This window comes from Staurois parvus, unplaced genomic scaffold (assembly GCF_062004578.1).
Source record: "Staurois parvus isolate SC_StPar_1 unplaced genomic scaffold, SC_StPar_1.0 ptg000629l, whole genome shotgun sequence".
NCBI classification, from domain to species: domain Eukaryota; kingdom Metazoa; phylum Chordata; class Amphibia; order Anura; family Ranidae; genus Staurois; species Staurois parvus.
In genome coordinates this window covers 88,064-107,392 of record NW_028318425.1, presented here as the reverse complement: position 1 = coordinate 107,392, position 19,329 = coordinate 88,064, and the positions used below count along the sequence as shown (strand labels likewise).

The following is a 19,329-nucleotide window of genomic DNA, read 5'->3' as shown; positions in this document are numbered from 1 at the left end:
GGGAGGCTGCTATGGGGACAAGTGAGGGGTCGGTCTGTCCGTCAGTCCATCAGTCTGTCCGTCAATCCCTGGTCAACAGGACACCAGAAGCTGAGCGGAGCGCACAGCAAACTTTCTAAACTGAGGGGGAGGAGGGGAGAGTGGGCGGGGCTTAGATGGATGAAGGAGGAGGGGCTGACCGCTCTGGGAATGTCTCAGGGGAAGGGCGGGGTCACTCAGTGACAGGGGCGGAGAGGAGGTGGAGCTTCGCTCTCCCGCATTGACACTGTAGAGTGCGGCCACCACAGAGCGCAGTGATCTCCTCCTCCATCACACAGCCCGGAGATCACCAACTTCTACAACTAACTTTCCCCGCACTGGATCCCCGGGATCTGCCCAGGATTACACCGAGATCACATCCCGAGCCTGGCGGGGAGGGGAGACCAGCATCCGGACTGCGGATTCCTCAACTGTGAGTAACCCGGAGCTGTGTGTGATCTCCCCGCACTGTGCCCCCCTCTGAGTCTGCTCCCCGCACTGTGCCCCCCTCTGAGTCTGCTCCCCGCACTGTGCCCCCCTCTGTGTCTGCTCCCCGCACTGTGCCCCCCTCTGTGTCTACTCCCAGCACTGTGCCCCCCTCTGTGTCTGATCCCCGCACTGTGCCCCCCTCTGTGTCTGATCCCCGCACTGTGCCCCCCTCTGTGTCTGCTCCCCGCACTGTGCCCCTCTCTGTGTCTGCTTCCCGCACTGTGCCCCCCCCTGCTTCCCGCACTGTGCCCCTCTCTGTGTCTGCTCCCCGCACTGTGCCCCCCTCTGTGTCTGCTCCCCGCATTGTGCCCCCCTCTGTGTCTGCTCCCCGCACTGTGCCCCCCTCTGTGTCTGCTCCCCGCACAGTGCCCCCCTCTGTGTCTGCTCCCCGCACTGTGCCCCCCTCTGTGTCTGCTCCCAGCACTGTGCCCCCCTCTGTGTCTGATCCCCGCACTGTGCCCCCCCTGCTCCCCGCACTGTGCCCCTCTCTGTGTCTGCTTCCCGCACTGTGCCCCTCTCTGTGTCTGCTTCCCGCACTGTGCCCCCCCTGCTCCCTGCACTGTGCCCCCCTCTGTGTATGGTCCCTGCACTGTGGCCCCCCCTGCTCCCCGCACTGTGCCCCCCTCTGTCTGCTCTCCGCACTGTGCCCCCCCCCACTTCTAGCACTGTGCCCCCCTCTGTGTCTGATCCCCGCACTGTTCCCCCCTCTGTGTCTGATCCCCGCACTGTGCCCCCCTCTGTGTCTGATCCCTGCACTGTTCCCTCCTCTGTGTCTGATCCCCGCACTGTGCCCCCCCCTGCTCTCCGCACTGTGCCCCCCTCTGTGTCTGCTCTCCGCACTGTGCCCCCCCCTACTCCCCGCACTGTGCCCCCCCCCTACTCCCCGCACTGTGCCCCCCCCCACTCCCCACACTGTGCCCCCCTCTGTGTCTGCTCCCCGCACTGTGCCCCCCTCTGTGTCTGCTCCCCGCACCGTGCCCCCCTCTGTGTCTGCTCCCCGCACCGTGCCCCCCTCTGTGTCTGCTCCCCGCACCGTGCCCCCCTCTGTGTCTGCTCCCCGCACTGTGCCCTCCCTGCACTGTGCTCCCCCTCTGTGTCTGCTCCCCGCACTGTGCTCCCCCTCTGTGTCTGCTCCCCGCACTGTGCGCTCCCTGGTCCCCGCACTGTGCCCCCCCTCTGTTTCTACTCCCCGCTCTGTGCCCCCCTCTGGGTCTGCCCCCCGCACTGTGCCCCCCTCTGGGTCTGCCCCCCGCACTGTGCCCACCACTGTGTCTGCTTCTTAAACTGCCCCCCACTCTGTGTCTGCTCCCCGCACTGTGCCCCCCCTCCACTGCCTGCTCCCCACACTGTGCCCCTTCTGTGCGCGCTCCCCCTCTGTGTCTGCTCCCCGCACTGTTCTCCAGTCTGAGATCAGATCATTGCTTTGCGTGCACCCCAGTGTAACATTGTATCAGTGCTGCCTCCCCTGTTCCCCCCCCCCCCGTGTAAAATTTTATCAGTGCTGCCTCCTCTGGCTGCACCCCCCAGTGTAACATTGTGACCCACTTGCTAGTGTCCCCCAATGTCAGGCTAGGACAGTGATGTGTGCCCATAACTGCACATCCAAAAGTATATTCTTGTTCCATATTTATTACAGGTACGTATACAGTGCTGTACATATATATATATTGTATCAGTCCCTGGCCTCCAGGAGCTTACACTGAATTCTGCCACAGAAACCAATGACCTGGACTATATTCCTTGTGCTGTACTCAGGGGACAGAGTGCCTACAATTACTCCCCTCCCTGTACCCCACAACAAAGAGTCTGAATAATGGCCCTCACACCGTACCCCTCCAAACTGAGCAGGAGCTCTACTCCCCACTGGAGAGCAGCTGAACGATGCCCCTGAAACTGCTCCCCACAACAGACTGAGGGGTTAATACCTCCCACCCTCTAGCCCAGAGCTATACTTCTCCCACTGTACCCCATAAATGAGAACCAACATTGTTCTACCCCAGTGCACCGCCAAAATGAAACTTGCAGCAGTGTATAGTAACCAATCAGCTGCTATCTAAAGTTTGTTTTGCTAAGTGTGAAGAGTGAAAGCTAGAAGCTGATTGGTTGCCACACACAACTGCTCCAGATTTTGGCTAATAAAAAAATTCCTTTGAATGTGCCCCCCTCGCATCCTATCCAATCCCATCCCATCCCAGGTAAGAAGCATTGTGACTAAAGTGTATGCTTCATAATGCCTCCTCCAGTATGTCTAGACTGTACTGCTTACTAGTGCACAAAGTTCCCGTATTGTCTTCATAGAATGCCTCATCACAATGGTATAGATACATTCTACCCTATAATAATCTTCCACAGGTCTCCAGACATTTTAAACAAAGGTTTAGTTTGTCCTTCAGATTTTAGAGGGGTCAGAGTGTGGCCATTGGGTGTAGAAAATGATCCAGCATCAGTAAAAGTTAAAAAAAAAAAAAAAAAAAAAAAGAGTGCCTGTGGTCAATAGGAGGAGGAATAGTGCTCATCATGGGAGTCAGTGAGAGGAATAGTGTCCCATCATTGGTGTCAGTGGAAGTGATAATTCCCCATCATTGGTGTCAGTGGCAGGAATAAATGCTTTACAGTTGGTATCAGTGGGAGGAATAGTGCTTCATCATTGATATCAGAGTGAAGAGTAGAGCCCCTTTTGTTGGTATCAGTGGAAGGAACAGTGCCCCATCATTGTTGTCATTGGGGAGGCTAGTGCCTTTATTGTTGGTATCAATAGGAAAAATAGTGACCCATCATTGGTATCAGTGGGAGGAATAGTGCCCAATCATTGGTGTTGGTAGAAGGTATAGTGCCCTATTCTTGGTTTTGGTGTAAGAAAGAGTGCTGGTGTCTGTGGGAGGAAGAGGCAGGTGTCAGTGGGAGGAAGAGTGCCCCGTCATTGGTTTCATTGTAAGGAATAGTTTTCCATTGTTGGCTTCAGTGTAAGGAATAGTGCTCCATTATTGGCTTCAGTGTAAGGAATAGTGCTCCATTGTTGGCTTCAGTGTAAGGAATAGTGCTCCATTGTTGGCTTCAGTGTAAGGAATAGTGCTCCATTGTTGGCTTCAGTGTAAGGAATAGTGCTCCATTGTTGGCTTCAGTGTAAGGAATAGTGCTCCATCATTTGCTTCAGTGTAAGGAATAGTGCTCCATCATTGGCTTCAGTGTAAGGAATAGTGCTCCATCATTGGTGTCCGTAGAAGGTATAGTGCCCCATTGTTGGTTTTGGCGTGAGTAATAGTGCCCCATTGTTGGTGTCAGTGGGAGGAATAGGACTCCATCATTGGCATTGGTAAAATGTATAGAGCCCCATTGTTGGCTTTGGTGTAAGGGTTAGCGCCACATCGTTAGTGTCAGTGGGAAGAATAGTGCCCCATCGTTGGTGTCGGTGGGAGGAATTGGGCCCCAAGGACTGAATAAGGGCAAGCAAAGGACCACAATTTGCTGACCACTAATATAGGTATATTCTGCTCCTCTACCTGTCTGTAATAATGTAAATACATTGTCCTTCTTTCCTTCTAGTCCTCTACCTTTTTTTATAAATATATGGGTATGTTTTATTCAGATTCCACCCTCAATAGTGTTTCAGGGGTACTGAATTGACTACAACTGTACTTTCATTCTATACCTCATTATCATGTTATCCTCACCCCCCCTCGATTCATATGAAGAGTACGCCTGGATGTCCCGGTGTTCTATACCTCCTCTGTGCCCTGGTATGATGTCTTACCAGAATTCTGCCCACACTGTACATGACCTAAACTCCCCAGAGAATCCCTTCCAGTAATATTTTGTCTAAACACCGTTCCAGCAACTATAATCCTTTATAATCACATTTAAGCTGCATCTATGCATACCCATTTTTGCAGCTAGGAGGTCATGCTGGGTCTTGTAGTACCATGCAGGTTACAGTCTGACCTGCCATTGCCATATGTAAACTGCCCATAATATATTGTACTGTATATATGTTCTATCATCTGTGTGTTTGAGCTGTATTTGGATATTTATAGGAGCAGTAATGTTTCTGGTGATACAGTGTATTCCTGGATTGATGTACAGTATTCACTCAGATTGACTGGTTCTGTCCCATCTTGTCCCCAAACATGATCTCCTTGCCATCCGATGAACTGCAAGTGCCAGCCAGCACTGTGCGGAATCAGACATGTCCTTCTGACAGCTGTTGGGCTCCTATTTCCTCTTGTAAGGCTGCCGGATGACATAATTATTGTCTTTGTACAACATCCAGGCGTGGATGGCCGGGAGTGTTATGAAATAGCTTCCAGGGACAAGGCTGCCGAGGCCATTCAAAGTTCCATCAATTTACAGTAGACACAATTAGAACCCACTAAACTGGAATGTAAACAGAGTTTCCACTTGGATATGTTTGTAAATACAATGTGCAATTCTTCTCAACTTCTGCAACAAAGGAAAATAATCCTTTGATGCACAACAGGAGTTATTTATTTATTACAGGTACTTGTAATTTACACAGCGCTTTACATGTATGTGTGTGTCATATATATATATAGATAGATAGATAGAGATAGATAATTCGTACATTCACATCAGTCCCTAACCCTCAAGGAGCGCACAATCTAAAGTCCCTACTTACATTCATACATACACATACTAGGGACAATTTAGACAGGATCCAATTGACCTTCCAGCATGTCTTTGGAGTGTGGGAGGAAACCGGAGTGTCCAGAGGAAACCCACGCAGGCACATGGAGAACATGCAAATGCCAGGCAGGTGGTGCCGTGGTTGGGATTTGAACCAATGATCCTAGTACTGCTAGGTGGAAGTGCTAACCATTTAGCCACTGTGCTGTCCAGTTTTATCCAGGAGTTTTCTCATTTGCTTTATGGTGGCCATACATGTTTTGATTAATAATTAATCACTCTTAGCCTGGGTTCACACTGATGTGGTGCGGAATTTGCAGCGTTTTCTGTGCGAATTCCGCACCGCATCTCAATCGCACCCCGTTCATGCGAATTTCTGTGGGTGTGTATGTTAAGTGTAATGTGTATGTTAAGTTAACAACACCCCCAAATCAGTTCACAAAGCATAGTGTGTTGTGCAGAATCAGATCGAATACCCATGCGATTTGATTCTAGTGCAGACCAAAAATGGGTCCTGCACTTTTTTGGCGCAGATGCGGTGCAATCTGAGCCATACAAAAAATGTATGGCTCAAATCGCACCACACAGAATTCACATGTGATTTGCACAGGAATGTGGTGCGGCTCCTGTGCGAATCACATGCGATATACTGAAGCGTGAACCCAGGCTAATACTCAATTGCTCCGGTTAGGACTAGTTGATGTATAGTCGATAACCCATTCGATTCATTATTCACACATTGGAAAGTGGATTTCAATCTATACAATTGGAATTTACAATCGTAATTATCAATCGCATATCTGTCTATGTAATCTCCTGATCTGATTGGGCAAAAATATGATCGTATTCATGAAGAGGGTATCTCAGTGCTGCCGATTAATGTAAAACAATCAATTTTCTGCCCTGGACTAATGGCTCCATTTGATTGCATTCGATCAAAATAATAATAGCCTGTAAATGCGCCTAAATGCTTGTAATAGCACTAGACACTTTTTTTCTGCAAAAATGCTGCTACCAGGATGAAAAGGATTCTAGGAGAATTTTCAAAACTTCCTGTGTGCATGAGGCCTTGGGATGCAAGGCAACAGTTTAGCACACATGTATTGTAATGCATAGATGTAAAGTGTGTTGTGCTGGTACATTTGGGTGTCATTCAGAATAAAGGTACACATGTTGTTGTATGATTGCCATGAAACAGTGTGTGTGGGGGGGATTGGTAAAACCCTGCAGCTGAGCTGTGTCTATACCACCCCTCCACCACTTCTCCTTTAGCTTGGAAGGCAGCAGCCAGGGTTATGCACCCCCTGTGGCATTAAGCAGGAACTACCACCCACCAAATGCAACCCATTCAACTGAATGGGGCCGTGCTGCAACCACCCTGCAATCGCACACAGTGCACATGGTTGCAATGCAGTAGTCCAACATTTAGGGGTTAAAACAGGTAGTGACAAGGTGATACAACTCCTCACGGCCTGTCAAATGCTTTCTGATGAGCGATCCGAACACAGATCACTCTTCAGAGAGCACCGCAAGTGTAAATGACTCTTGAGATGCAGGTACTTTAACCGCTTTCCCTCCGCCATATAGGAGAAATACTGCTACAGGGCGGCAGAGGTTCGCAAAATCAAGTGTGTATATATACGTGATTTTGCCTTTCTGGGTAGGGGGTACGCTGCCATTCGCGGCCTTGGCTGTCAATCACCAGGTCCCGGCCGGTGATTACTTACCGGCACCCGGTGATTGCCGAGTATTACCGACGGGGGAGAGAACTGTATGCAAACAATACAGTTCTCTCCCCTGTCAGCTCCTGTACACTGCTTTGTATGGCTCTGCATAGCAGAGCCATACAAAGCAGTGTGCTTACAGTGGACAGCACACACAGCATCATTGTAAAACGCACACAGTTAACCCTTTGATCGCCCCCGGTGTTAACCCCGTCGTGCCATTAGTACAGTGTCAGCGCTGATCACTGTATTGGTGTCACTGGGGACGTCAGTGACACCAAGTCCGTTTCCCCCCCCCCCCCCAGTGTCAGAATGCCCACTGCAATCCCGCTTTTAAGTTGCTGATCACCGCCATTACTAGTAAAAAAAAATAAAAAATTCCAGTATCTATACCGTCATTTGTAAACGCTATAACTTTCACGTAAACCAATTAATTTACACGTATTGGGGTGGTTTTTTTTAACAGACATGTAGCAGAAATGTATGATGAAATTAGATTTTTAAAATTTAAAAAATTTACTGGACATGTTTAATAGCAAAGAGTCAGAAATATTGCTTTCTCAAATGTTTTTTTGTTTATAGCGCAAAAAATAAACGCACAGGCGATCAAATACCATCGAAAGAAAGCTCTATTTGTAGGGGGAAAAAAAAGGATGTAAATTTCATTTGGGTGCAGCATTGCATGACCGCGCGATTGTCAAAGTAACACAGCGCCGTATCGCAAAAAATGGCCTGGTCAGGAAGGGGGGGTAAATCCTCTGGAGGGCAAGTAGTTAATAAGATTTTTTTTTTTTTTTTTTTTGTGGTGCCTTGATATCCTATTCAAAATTGAGTGGTCCGCCTCACCGCACTCCACATTATTACATATCATAATGCACATTAACCTCCCTGGCGGTATTCCCGAGTAGCTCGGAGTAAAGTTTCAGCACCACAAGCGGTAACCCCGAACTACACTTGGGAATACTTTGCAGCGCTGCTCTGGGATCTCTTCTTCACTTACTTGCTCCCGCGATGTCCCTCCTTTAGGGTCCCCGGCAACGTCCTCCGGCCGATGCCGGCATCTGTCTTCTGGGTTCCGTTCCCTGCGACGTCGGGACGGAACTGGCGGGAAATTTGAAAATTAGTGACATTCACTAAAATCACATAGTAAAACATTACTGTATCAACCCATTTCACATACATTTTGTCCCTAGTGCTTTGTCCTGTGCCCTGCCTGCATTTGTACTGTTCTTTCTGCCTGGAAACTGAGAAATGTCCATGGTGTCCAAAAAGCATCCCTTTAGGTCAAAAGCAGTTTTAGACCAGCTAGAGAACAGCGATAGTAAATTAGAACCACTTGCAGAATTGAGTGATAATGATTCGTGGGGAAATTCGTCATCAGACACTGAAAACGATTTTGCGACTTTGCTCAGTGATGTGCGAACTTGGCGCTATATTTTAAATTTCAATGTTTTTGGTTTGATTATATTATTGAATTAGATTTATTATTATATTATTTTTTATGATTATTTATTAAATTATAATTTATGATTTCGTGTTTCAAATTTTAACATACCCGGGATGTTTATTAGACTCTTGTTCGGACAGATTTCAGTGAGTTATTCCTAAAAATTACAGGCCTACAATAAAAAAACTACATATTTTCATGCAAAAAAATGTACCGCTTTAAGCACAGAAATATGGACATAATCAGACCGCTAGGGAGGTTAATGGGCATGCAGTAACTCACCGCAGTTGTATGAACCTGATCTCAGAATATATTAAAACATAAAAACATCCCAAAGTGTCATGCAGGATTATTGGTGAGGGTGGGGTGGTTCGGGGGGGGGATCTAGCTGCTAGATCTAAGAACTTGGCAGGCAACGTAATCTGCAGCACTCCACTTACAGTTGTGTCCAAAATTATTCAACCCCCAATGCTGTAAAGGGGTTTAGGGACTATAGTGTACATTTGGAATTGTATTCAGAATCAAATCCTACAAGGACGTTGTAACTACCCAAATGCAACTAAAATGACATCAATTGTTTATGTAATACAGTAGTAAATGGTTCTTATGTGGTTTCTTCATTGCCACAATTATTCAACCCCTTAAAGACTACCACTCTGAAGAACAGAGGTTCATACAGGTGCTTTCCATCAGGTATTGAAAACACCTGTGGATGTCACCGAGCAGCAATCAAGCATAATAAGCACCAATTAGGCAGCTTTAAAATGACTGTGATACTCAGCTCCTTCTAGACATTTACTGGTGTGGTTACAAACATGGTGAAGGCAAGAGAATGGTCCAGGAAGACAAGAGAAGAGGTGATTTCTCTTCACAGGAAGGGCAATGGCTATAAGAAGATTGCAAAGATGTTAAACATACCAAGAGACACCTTAGGAAGCATCATTCGCAAATTCAAGGCAAAGGGCACTGTTGAAACGCTACCTGGTCGTGGCAGAAAGAAGATGCTGACTTCGACTGCTGTGCGCTACCTGAAGCGTAGAGTGGAGAGAAGTCCCCGTGTGACTGCTGAGGAACTGAGAAAAGATTTGTCAGATGTGGGTACAGAAGTTTCAGCCCAGACAATAAGACGCACACTGCGTAATGAAGGCCTCCGTGCCAGAACTCCCAGGCGTACCCCCTTGCTGTCTCCAAAGAATAAGAAGAGTCGACTGCAGTATGCCAAAAGCCATGTGGACAAACCACAAAAGTTGTGGGATAGTGTTCTGTGGACTGATGAAACAAAATTAGAACTGTTTGGGCCCATGGATCAACGCTATGTTTGGAGGAGGAAGAACAAGGCCTATGATGAAAAGAACACCTTGCCTACTGTGAAGCATGGTGGAGGGTCAATCATGCTTTGGGGCTGTTTTGCTTCTGCAGGTACAGGGAAGCTTCAGCGTGTGCAAGGTACCATGAATTCTCTTCAGTACCAGGAGATATTGGATGGAAACGTGATGCAGTCCGTCACACACCTGAGGCTTGGGAGACGTTGGACCTTTCAACAGGACAATGATCCCAAGCATACCTCCAAGTCCACTAGAGCATGGTTGCAGAGGAAAGGCTGGAACATTTTGGAGTGGCCATCGCAGTCACCAGACTTAAATCCGATTGAGAACCTCTGGTGGGACTTAAAGAAAGCAGTTGCAGTGCGCAAGCCTAAGAATGTGACTGAACTGGAGGCCTTTGCCCATGAAGAATGGGCGAAGATACCCGTAGATCGCTGCAAGACACTTGTGTCAAGCTATGCTTCACGTTTAAAAGCTGTTATAACTGTAAAAGGATGCTGTACTAAGTACTAAGATTGAATGTCACTTGGGGGTTGAATAAAACTGATAATGCTGTGAGCACAGAAAAGACATTTGTGGTTATTTCATTATAACTGTTATGTTATATTTGTCTGACCTACAAGTGCCTCTTTAATGTAAATGTAAGCAAGATGACTGAATGATCAAAAGCAATGTCAAACTGGCCAAAACACTCAATTTCAGTGGGGGTTGAATAATTTTGGACACAACTGTATTACTTTTTGGATGTTCTGCCCCCTTAACAACATACATGCCGCCCGTTTTGTTTTGCTTCCCCTGCAGGAAATAGTGAATTGTTTGTCGCTGTCGTTGGGATGAATATTTTTCTCCAGCGCTGTGTTGTTGGAACTTTCACCCAGCAGTCCTTTTTCACCAAAGTGGGTTTGTTTTTATGCTGTGATTGTGGCATCTGCTGTCTGCGGTGCAATCCTTCCATCCACCTTACTAATAATCCTCGATCTGCTCAGGGCAGGACGACTTAATCCTTCCAGAGTGATCGACTGATCCTTAACCCTTTCAGGGACAACTTGATCAGTGCTCAACTGTACGTGTCCAAGGATTCAGTTTTCTGTAGAGTTTTTTATTTGTTTTTGTTTCCTGATTTATAACTCCGATTTCCTAATAAACGTGGAGTTAGCTGTGTCCCGTTATCTGGGATGAGGGCATTGTGCTGGAATAGGTATGAATCATAGTCCAGAGGATGTGAATCATTAGACGGGGCTCTGCAAGACTTTCATGTCATTGCTGCTTGCCTCTGCAGTATGGCAGACTTTGTCTAGGCAGAGGGTACTGCAGTTTGTACCAAGCCAGAAAAAAAAGCTGCCAAGCTTAGAATCTTCAAAATACAGAATTTTTGTTTATTTTTTTTTCCCCACGACTAGCCTTCACCATCGCCACGTTGAGTCGTCCCAGACTGTGCGATGGATGAAGTTTAAAGGGCTGGGATGCATAATTAGGCCAACAAGCCCGCCTTTTGTGTGTGTTTTTTTTTTTTTTCTTCTTGATGGGGTTATTTTGCTTCTGAAATAGGGCCAGGGATTTAATTAAAAGGGCTGTGAACTTGGTCACGGTAGACACGTATGAGTTTGCGTAAGTGGGCTGTGTTGACTAAGCTGTTTTCTAAGATGTGTTTACTGCAAGTACTTAAAGGGGCCCTACTTAGGGTTGCCACCTCAAACGGAACACATTAATTACACAGGTTCTGAGGCTAATTTAATGCAGATAAGGCACTAAGTGTGTTTCATTACCACCTCAATCAGCCACAGAATCTGTGTAATTAATGTGTTCCGTTTTAAGGCTAGCTTCACATCTCCACTTTCCTGCGGGCCACGTTTATCGCAGGCACGAGAGCCCATTCATTTTAATGGACTCCCGTGCCCCGGGACACACAGGGAAAAGACACTTCTTCGGAAAACGCAGCCCGCACGTGAACCTCGGTTCCCAGTACGGTCGCGATTTCCAGTGCGGCCGGCGTGCCATTAGAATTAATGGCACCCGCCCGCGGATCCGCATTCCTCTGTGTGGGTGGTGCGGCTGCACAGATTTTTGTGCGGATCCGCAGCGGCACCACCCGCACAGATGTGATCCAGGGGTAAAGGGATGAGTTGGCAACGCTAACGTCCAAATGTGGGAAGTTTACAAATCAAGCTGTATGCAAGTTGGCTTGCCATATCTACCTGTTTTAGTAGAGATCTGTATTCTATTGGCATTTTTGTTGTATAGATCAAAAATGGGATGTTGTGAGGAATCTGTTTGCACACCCTCATTCGACCCCCACTTCTCTGAAACAGAGTGTCACTTCAGAGTAGCTGTAAAACATTTTTATTACATTGGAATCAATTTGGGACTGCCACTGTACAAAAGTGAACAGCTGAAAAATTACATTACATTTTTTTTTTTTTTTAATTTTTAAACTTTTTTTAAAGGAGAAGTATGATCAAAGCTCTTTGGTCATACTTTTCCTGTGGGTCACTGGAGTGCACTTCTGTTCTGCTAACAGCAGGCTAAAGTCCCAAAGCCAGTCCAGGCTCTACAGGGATCCCGACAATAATGTCAGGATCCACACAGATGCCTGACCAGCAGCTGGCTCAGCCTCTCAGCACACTGCTCCCGCCCCTCCACAGCCCAGTGCTCCAGTTAACAGAGCAGGTGACTAACAGTCACTGCTTTCTGCTCAGAGTAGGGTTGCCACCTCACCTTTTTAAAACTGAACACATAGTAATTACAGGTTCTGAGGCTAATTTAAAGCACATAAGGCATTAAGGTCTCTTTCAGATGGATGTTCTGATCGGGTCTGCCTGCTTGTTTTTCAGGCATGCACGATCGGAACCTCCATTCTCCTCTATGGGGCGGCGGGTGCAAACAGACATGTGTCCGTTCACACCTGCCAACATCCGATTCGCAAAAAAGGGATGGATGGGGATCCAATTCCCCTTCCGTCCGTTGGGTCGGACGAAGACAGCCAGGCGGTCCATTTAAAATGGACCGCCTATTGAGGAGAGCGAGCAGCTCTGTGACTGCACTTTTGCAGTGGATCGGACACAGACCTGCCATCCGCTTTCACAGCAGGTATCAGCAAAGAGATCTTCAGCTGAGCAAGTGGATCCACTAAACGGGTCTGCGCTGTGGGAAGGGACCCTGAAGTGAGTTTAATTACCTTCTTAATCAGCCACAGAACCTGTGTAATATCTGTTCGGTTTAAAGGGATGAGGTGGCAACCATAATTCAGAGTGGACCTAGGTACTGAGCGATCGGCAGTATTTGATCGCTCCGTTCTTGGTGAAGAAGTGACGTGGGACAGCAGCAGTATTGGATCAATGCTGAAGCCATCTAGGTGAGTGTGTATGCTTGTTGGTTTTTTTTTTTTTTTTTTTTTTTTTTAGGATCCCGCACTTTTTTCCTTAAGTTTGTGTGTGTTATACATACATACATACTCCCATACACACGCATAAAGCACCACTGTACATGTACACACACTTCTTAAAGGACCAATATACATAAAGTACTTCTAGCGTTTTTGGGGCAGTCCTTGCAAAGTTTAGGCAAATTAGTACATTCACTCTCTCTTTCTTTCTCTCCCTCTCCCTTTTCTCTTTCTCTCTTTCTCTCTCTCTTTCTTTTTTTTTTTTTATGCGGTATATAACTGCATATATCTTGCCATACAAATTCCAGTCTAAAAAAAACTATCATTTGTCCGATATTCTCATTGTGTGTGTACGAGGCTTAATTGTATCAAGGGCAAGTACAAGGACCTGCCTGATTAGATACAGATTGAATGACTTGTTTAGGTAGGCCCATATGTTACATAATGCAAGTACTGTACATTAATTGTGTAATCCCCTGTGTAGCCAGCTTTGCAGAGAATGCAGCAAGAGGATTGAGATTCTTCTTGATGTTACAAGAGTGTAGATCTTCAAGGCTGAGGAGTGTAGAGCAGGGAGCTTTCAATAATTTCTGCTACTGGAATCCTGAAATAGTCTAAGGCTGTCTATACATTAAAAAAAAAGATTGAAAAAAACTGAGTGGATTCCCCTATCTACACAAGTAAAGTGCATGGAGAAATTCTCCTCGCTGCGCTATTGTAATTTGACAGCGGGGACTCTTCCAGTGTCAGGATACACTGATTTCCTGCAGCGCTGATCAAACAGAAAAGTTCCAAAAGCCTGTGCATGAGATGTTGATCATTAGATCAACTTCTCACAAACAGGAATGGCCACAGATGGATCGAAATTCAGATGGTCCCTGCTGAACTGGCTGAATTTGCATCTAACTCTTAGGCTGGCCATACATGATACAATTTTCTTGAGAATTTTGCTTTAGATTTACCAAAAACCATATAATATAAGGTCAAACCTAAACACTTTCAATTGTATCCAATTAGGCAGGCTCTTGCACTACATAGTCAAAGGTAAATCTAAAAGAAATTGGATAGAAAATTGTGTAGTGTATGGCTAGCCTTCGATTGTATGCTCCGAGGAGCAGGGTCCTCTTATCCCTCTTGTATTGAACTGTATTGTTGCTGTATTGTCTCCCATTATATTGTAAAGTGCTGAGCAAACTGTTGGCGCTATATAAATCCTGTATAATAATAACTCTGGCCAGCTTAAATAGACTGGAAGTGATCCAATCCCCCGTCCCCTCCCATAACCAAACATATCAGTATTAGGTAAAGTAAACCTCTAAACCGCTTGATCTTGCTGAGATGGATAACTAATGTATAAGAAGAAATGTCTATAGTTATGGTTATGTGAGCAGCATTGAGGGGAGCCTGGGGGCAGCATTTTCCCCTCCCGGAAAGGTAATTTTAGCCTTTTACTTTTCTTTTCTTTAGATCTATTCCGGAAAGACTGATAAAGTTATTTTTATTGTATGTAAAGGCAAAATTGTTTTTTTTTTTTTGCTGTTTATGTTCAGTTGAGATTTCCCTTACCACAATAGAGAAGTAGGAGGTGAAAAAAAGGAAGGTGTGGGGGGGGGGGGGGGGTTTGTAAATCCCTTATTAGAGAGTGGTCCCTGGAACAGGTATTCACATTTAAAGATTTGTCCTCTATTCCTGTACTGGTGACAACAGCATTTTGGAATTCCCATCATTTTCTGTTCTAAAGACAAAGGTTAGCTGAACAAATAGGATAAGTCTCTTTACCGAGGACACAGCCAGCAATAAAACCCTGACAGAGGTTCCAGCTCTTTCTTACCCGATCCTAAACTGTAAACCGGAATATCAAACCTAAATTAAATTAATGACAAACTGAGGTTGTTTTTCTTGAGAGAGGATTTTTTTTTTTGTAATTTTGCCGTTCGAGTTACAAACCGTACTTTAAAGAAAGTTTTCTCCGAAGGGCCTCCAAACTTTTTTCAGCTAGTGCTAAACGGATTCAGGTTACATAAAAGGCTTCTAACTGGCTGTGTGACCTCAGCTATTCGGGTGGGTCTGATTCTCCCAATTAAAGATGGATTACTGCCACGGGATCTAAGTGGGTCAGAAATTTAACACCACAAAGTTTTGAGTGATATTGCAGGACTAAAAGTACCAAAAGCCAAAAAAAATGTGGTTATAACGTCCGTTGCATGGCAGTAAATTCTCAAAATGTTCCTTGCTTTTATCGATTTCCCTTATGCTTTACGATTATTTAACTTTTTTGAGTTGGGGAGGAGAGTGGTTACGGGTTGAATGGTCTGTTTTCGCTATTGTGCACATTACCTTACCTGACCATACACATTACAGTTTAACTCTGTAATCTCTTATAGCATAAAGGAGAAGTGCCGGAATTATATATAGAAAAAAAAAAATACCTGCCTACCTACTGTACCATCAGTCTGATGCTGCAGCTGCCCCCTACTGGCACTAAGCCCGACAACTGAGCAATCACATGACATCTGATCACTCAGTTCTTGGGTCTGCTCTGTCCCTCCAGGGCTCACTGGAGTACCAGACAGGAGAGGAGTGGCTGGTTTAGGCTCTCAACGGTGCGCTGAGAGGCTGAGCCAGCTGCTGGTCAGGAATCTGGGTGGATCCCGACATTATTGTCATTCCTGCTGTTCACATTATGAGGGCTTCCCACCATCCCTGCATGGAGGTCCTGGGTCTGCATACCTCATGTGCCCTTTATGAGGGGTTCCTTCCATCCCCACACCGATTAATGGGTCTGTATTCTGCTGTGCCAGTTATGAGGAGTCCCCTCCATCCATGCACTGGGTTCCTGGGTCTGTACTCCTGATGTGCCCATTATAAGGGCTTTCCACCATCCCTGCATGGAGGTCCTGGGTCTGCATACCTAATGTGCCCCTCATAAAGGGGTTCCCACCGTCCCTGCACTGGGTTCCTGGGTCTGCATACTTCATGTGCCCCTTATGAGGGCTTCCCACCATTCCTGCTGGATTTTTATATTAAGGATAATATAACAGGAGAAGCTGGAACACAATTTTTCCAGGAGGACAGGAACAGCCCTAACTGAAAGGAGATCTTACTGTTGGAGCTGCCAGGACATATAAGATGCCAGGGGCTGACCCCAGACTCCACCTATATCTAAAATATCACTTTTCAGAGGACTGACCGTTTAAAGCCCATTTCTGGACATTTTCTCACAAAGGCATAGAAATGAATGTGCTGCCTGTTCTGTGGACCTGTTTAGGCTGTGGTAGTTACTTGCTATGTTTTTCCTGTGGCATTGATGCTCTTCTAGCTAGTTCCTCTAAGGAAATGCTTTGTATCCTCTGTATATCCGCACAAGTTCACTAGAAGAGACGTCCTTCATGTAGTAATCCCGTAGCGAATAAGTGACAACTTTGGAGCGTTGTTCCCTGGGGCGTGTTGATGAATGGGTATATGTAAGCTACGTAGTCACAGTTCCCCCATGGAAAGCAAAAATCCCATCAAAGCATTTTTACTAAATTATAAAATATTCTCCTGCCAGTTTACATATACATTTGTAAGACTCATAAACCTAAAGGGTGTTTTGAAGATTGTGTGTGTATGTATATGTGTGTGTGTGTGTATGTGTATGTATATATGTATATATATATATATATAATAAAGGGAAACTTTAAAGCTTGTAAGACAGCCCATACATTTTTTTAAGTGCGCTTTCCAGTACATGGCAGCACAGTTTTCAGTGGATATGCACTTTCCTTTCCCCATCTCCGTTCACCACAACGCCTAGTTGGCCAGTGTTGGATTTCCAAATGGGCAGAGTAGGCACCAGCCTATGGGCCCCACTCTGTTTCAGAGCCCTTTGACAACAGATCAAAATAATATTGATTTGATCTTGAAAGAAAATTACAATGAAGCTTTCTTAAATTATTTACAAAAGATAGAAAAAAAATTCACTTGAAGAAACAAAAGCTTTACATTAAAGGAGCTCCAGGCATTTTTGTGTTTATTAGGCTGCATGCACAGTAGTGTTTTTTTTAAGCTAGAAACTATTATCAGCATAATTGTGTCTGCTATTAGAAGCTAAATGGTGTTCTCCTGTGTGTTCATGCACACTACTTTAGGTTGTTAGTGCTGGTTCACATATTTGCGGTTTGGATGTGGTTTGAAAAGCATCCAATTCATATGTCATGTGTAATAACATTGCTTCCTATGGTGCTTGTTCACATATGTCCGGTGCAGGGGCGGTGTGGATTCAGTGCGGTTTGAAAGAGAGTCATGTCCGATTTCTGAGCAGTGCAGTCCAGTTTTGTTGCGGATTACAAGTTATCGACTTCTATGGGAACCGTTTCTAAACAGCATATGTGTGAATAGGATAATCCTGAGCTAATCCTGTCCTGAACCTGATGTAAACCTGACCTGAACCTGTGAACAACTACTGTATCTTTTAGCTGTGAAACCTGACCTTCAATCCACACCGCACATGTGTGAATCGGCTAGCGTTTTATGAGCTTCAGCGGCTAGGAGCAGAAAAAAAAATTGTTTTTATAGATTTTTTTTTTGGAGTGTTTTTCCATCAGAAAAAAAACGCTAAATGATACTAAAATACTCCTAACAGCTTTTTTCTTTTTTTTTTTGTTCCTCTACATGTACTGTAAAAACACTAACACTCATAAATGCTTCTGAACGCTACTCAAAAGCTACTAAGAAATGCTAATACCAGCGTATTTTTAGCCAGCATTCTTCCCAGTGTTTTTTGAGCTTAAAAAAAATGCTAGTGTGCACGGAGCCTAAATAGACACTCACCTGTCCCAGGATCCAGGGATGTGCTCTCCTGAGCCATTCCTTCCCTCCGTCCTGTGTCTCTGGTGCCGCCATCTCAACTGTGGGCACATCAGGTTGCGGCTTCACAGCCAGGTGCCCACTGTGGATACGCAACCCATGCTGTGCATTGTGAATAGTCCTGCAGCCTTTTGAGACCTATTATGTGAAGCAGAAGGCTGCGGAGAGGAGGGGGGGGGGGTGGTAGGAGAACTTCCGCTACTGATTACCTAGGTCCTAGTCAATCAGAGCAGAAATGGGGGCAGGTACCCCCCCCACCCCCCAAAAAAAACAAAAAAAAACAGTGCTATTTGGTGAAGGGGGGGCCTTTAGGCAGAATTTCCTCTTTTTTGAGTGGAGCTCCACTTTAAACACTCTATAGAGAAAATACTGTATTGGTGAAATGTACCCAATAACAACACAAAGTACATAGACATCAGGTTCACATTACAGTTTCTCTCCTAAAAGCTAATTTTCTTTCAGCTGTCAGCTTGCAAAAAATGTTGTGCAGACTACATACATGTAATGTACAGTAGGGATGCTCATCGCTATCTACCTGCCAACGTGCACACTACTTAGTTCAATGTTATCCCACTAGAGCAGCGGTCTTTAAAATTTATAAACAAAGGGCCAGTTTACTGTCCTTCAAATTTAAGAGGGGCTATAAAGTGTCAGTGGGAGTAGAAAATGTTCTGACAGCAGTGGGAGTAAAGAATTCCCCATCTTTGGTCTTTAGGGGGAGTAACAGTGATCCATCGTTTGTATCAATGGGAGGACTTGTGCCCCATCGTTGGCGTTAGTGGGAAAAATAGTGCCCCATCATTGGTGTCAGTGGGAGGAATAGTGCCCCATCATTGGTGTCAGTGGGAGGAATGGTGCCCCATCATTGGTATCAGTGGGAGGAATGGTGCCCCATCATTGGTATCAGTGGGGGGAATGGTGCCCCATCATTGGTATCGTGGGGGGAATAGTGCCCCATCATTGGTATGGGAGAAATCATGCCCCATCATCAGTAAAAGTGGGAGGAATGGCGCCCCATCGTTCATGTCAGTGGGAGGAATAGCGCCCTATCTTTGGTGTCAGTGGGAGGAATAGTGCCCCGTCAATGGTATCAGTGGGAGAAATAGCACCCCGTCGTTGGTGTGAGTGCTAGGAATAGCTCCCCATCGTTGGTGTGAGTGGGAGGAATAGCGCCCCGTCGTCTGTGTGAGTGGGAAGAATAGCGCCCCGTGGTCGGTGCGAGTGGGAGGAATAGCGCCCCGTGGTCGGTGCGAGTGGGAGGAATGGCGCCCCGTGGTCGGTGCGAGTGGGAGGAATGGCGCCCCGTGGTCGGTGCGAGTGGGAGGAATGGCGCCCCGTGGTCGGTGCGAGTGGGAGGAATGGCGCCCCGTGGTCGGTGCGAGTGGGAGGAATGGCGCCCCGTGGTCGGTGCGAGTGGGAGGAATGGCGCCCCGTGGTCGGTGCGAGTGGGAGGAA

The 19,329-nt window shown here is 46.1% G+C and overlaps 1 protein-coding gene across 1 annotated transcript in view; it reads left to right on the top strand.

The window, feature by feature from the left end:
- Positions 1-250: 250 nt before the first annotated feature.
- The window catches only part of LOC149449333 (ras association domain-containing protein 8-like), a gene marked incomplete at its 3' end in the record, with an annotated part of 107,075 nt that continues 87,996 nt past the window's right edge, over positions 251-19,329 (top strand). Inside the window, 1 exon segment of the mRNA XM_089693355.1 lies at positions 251-451.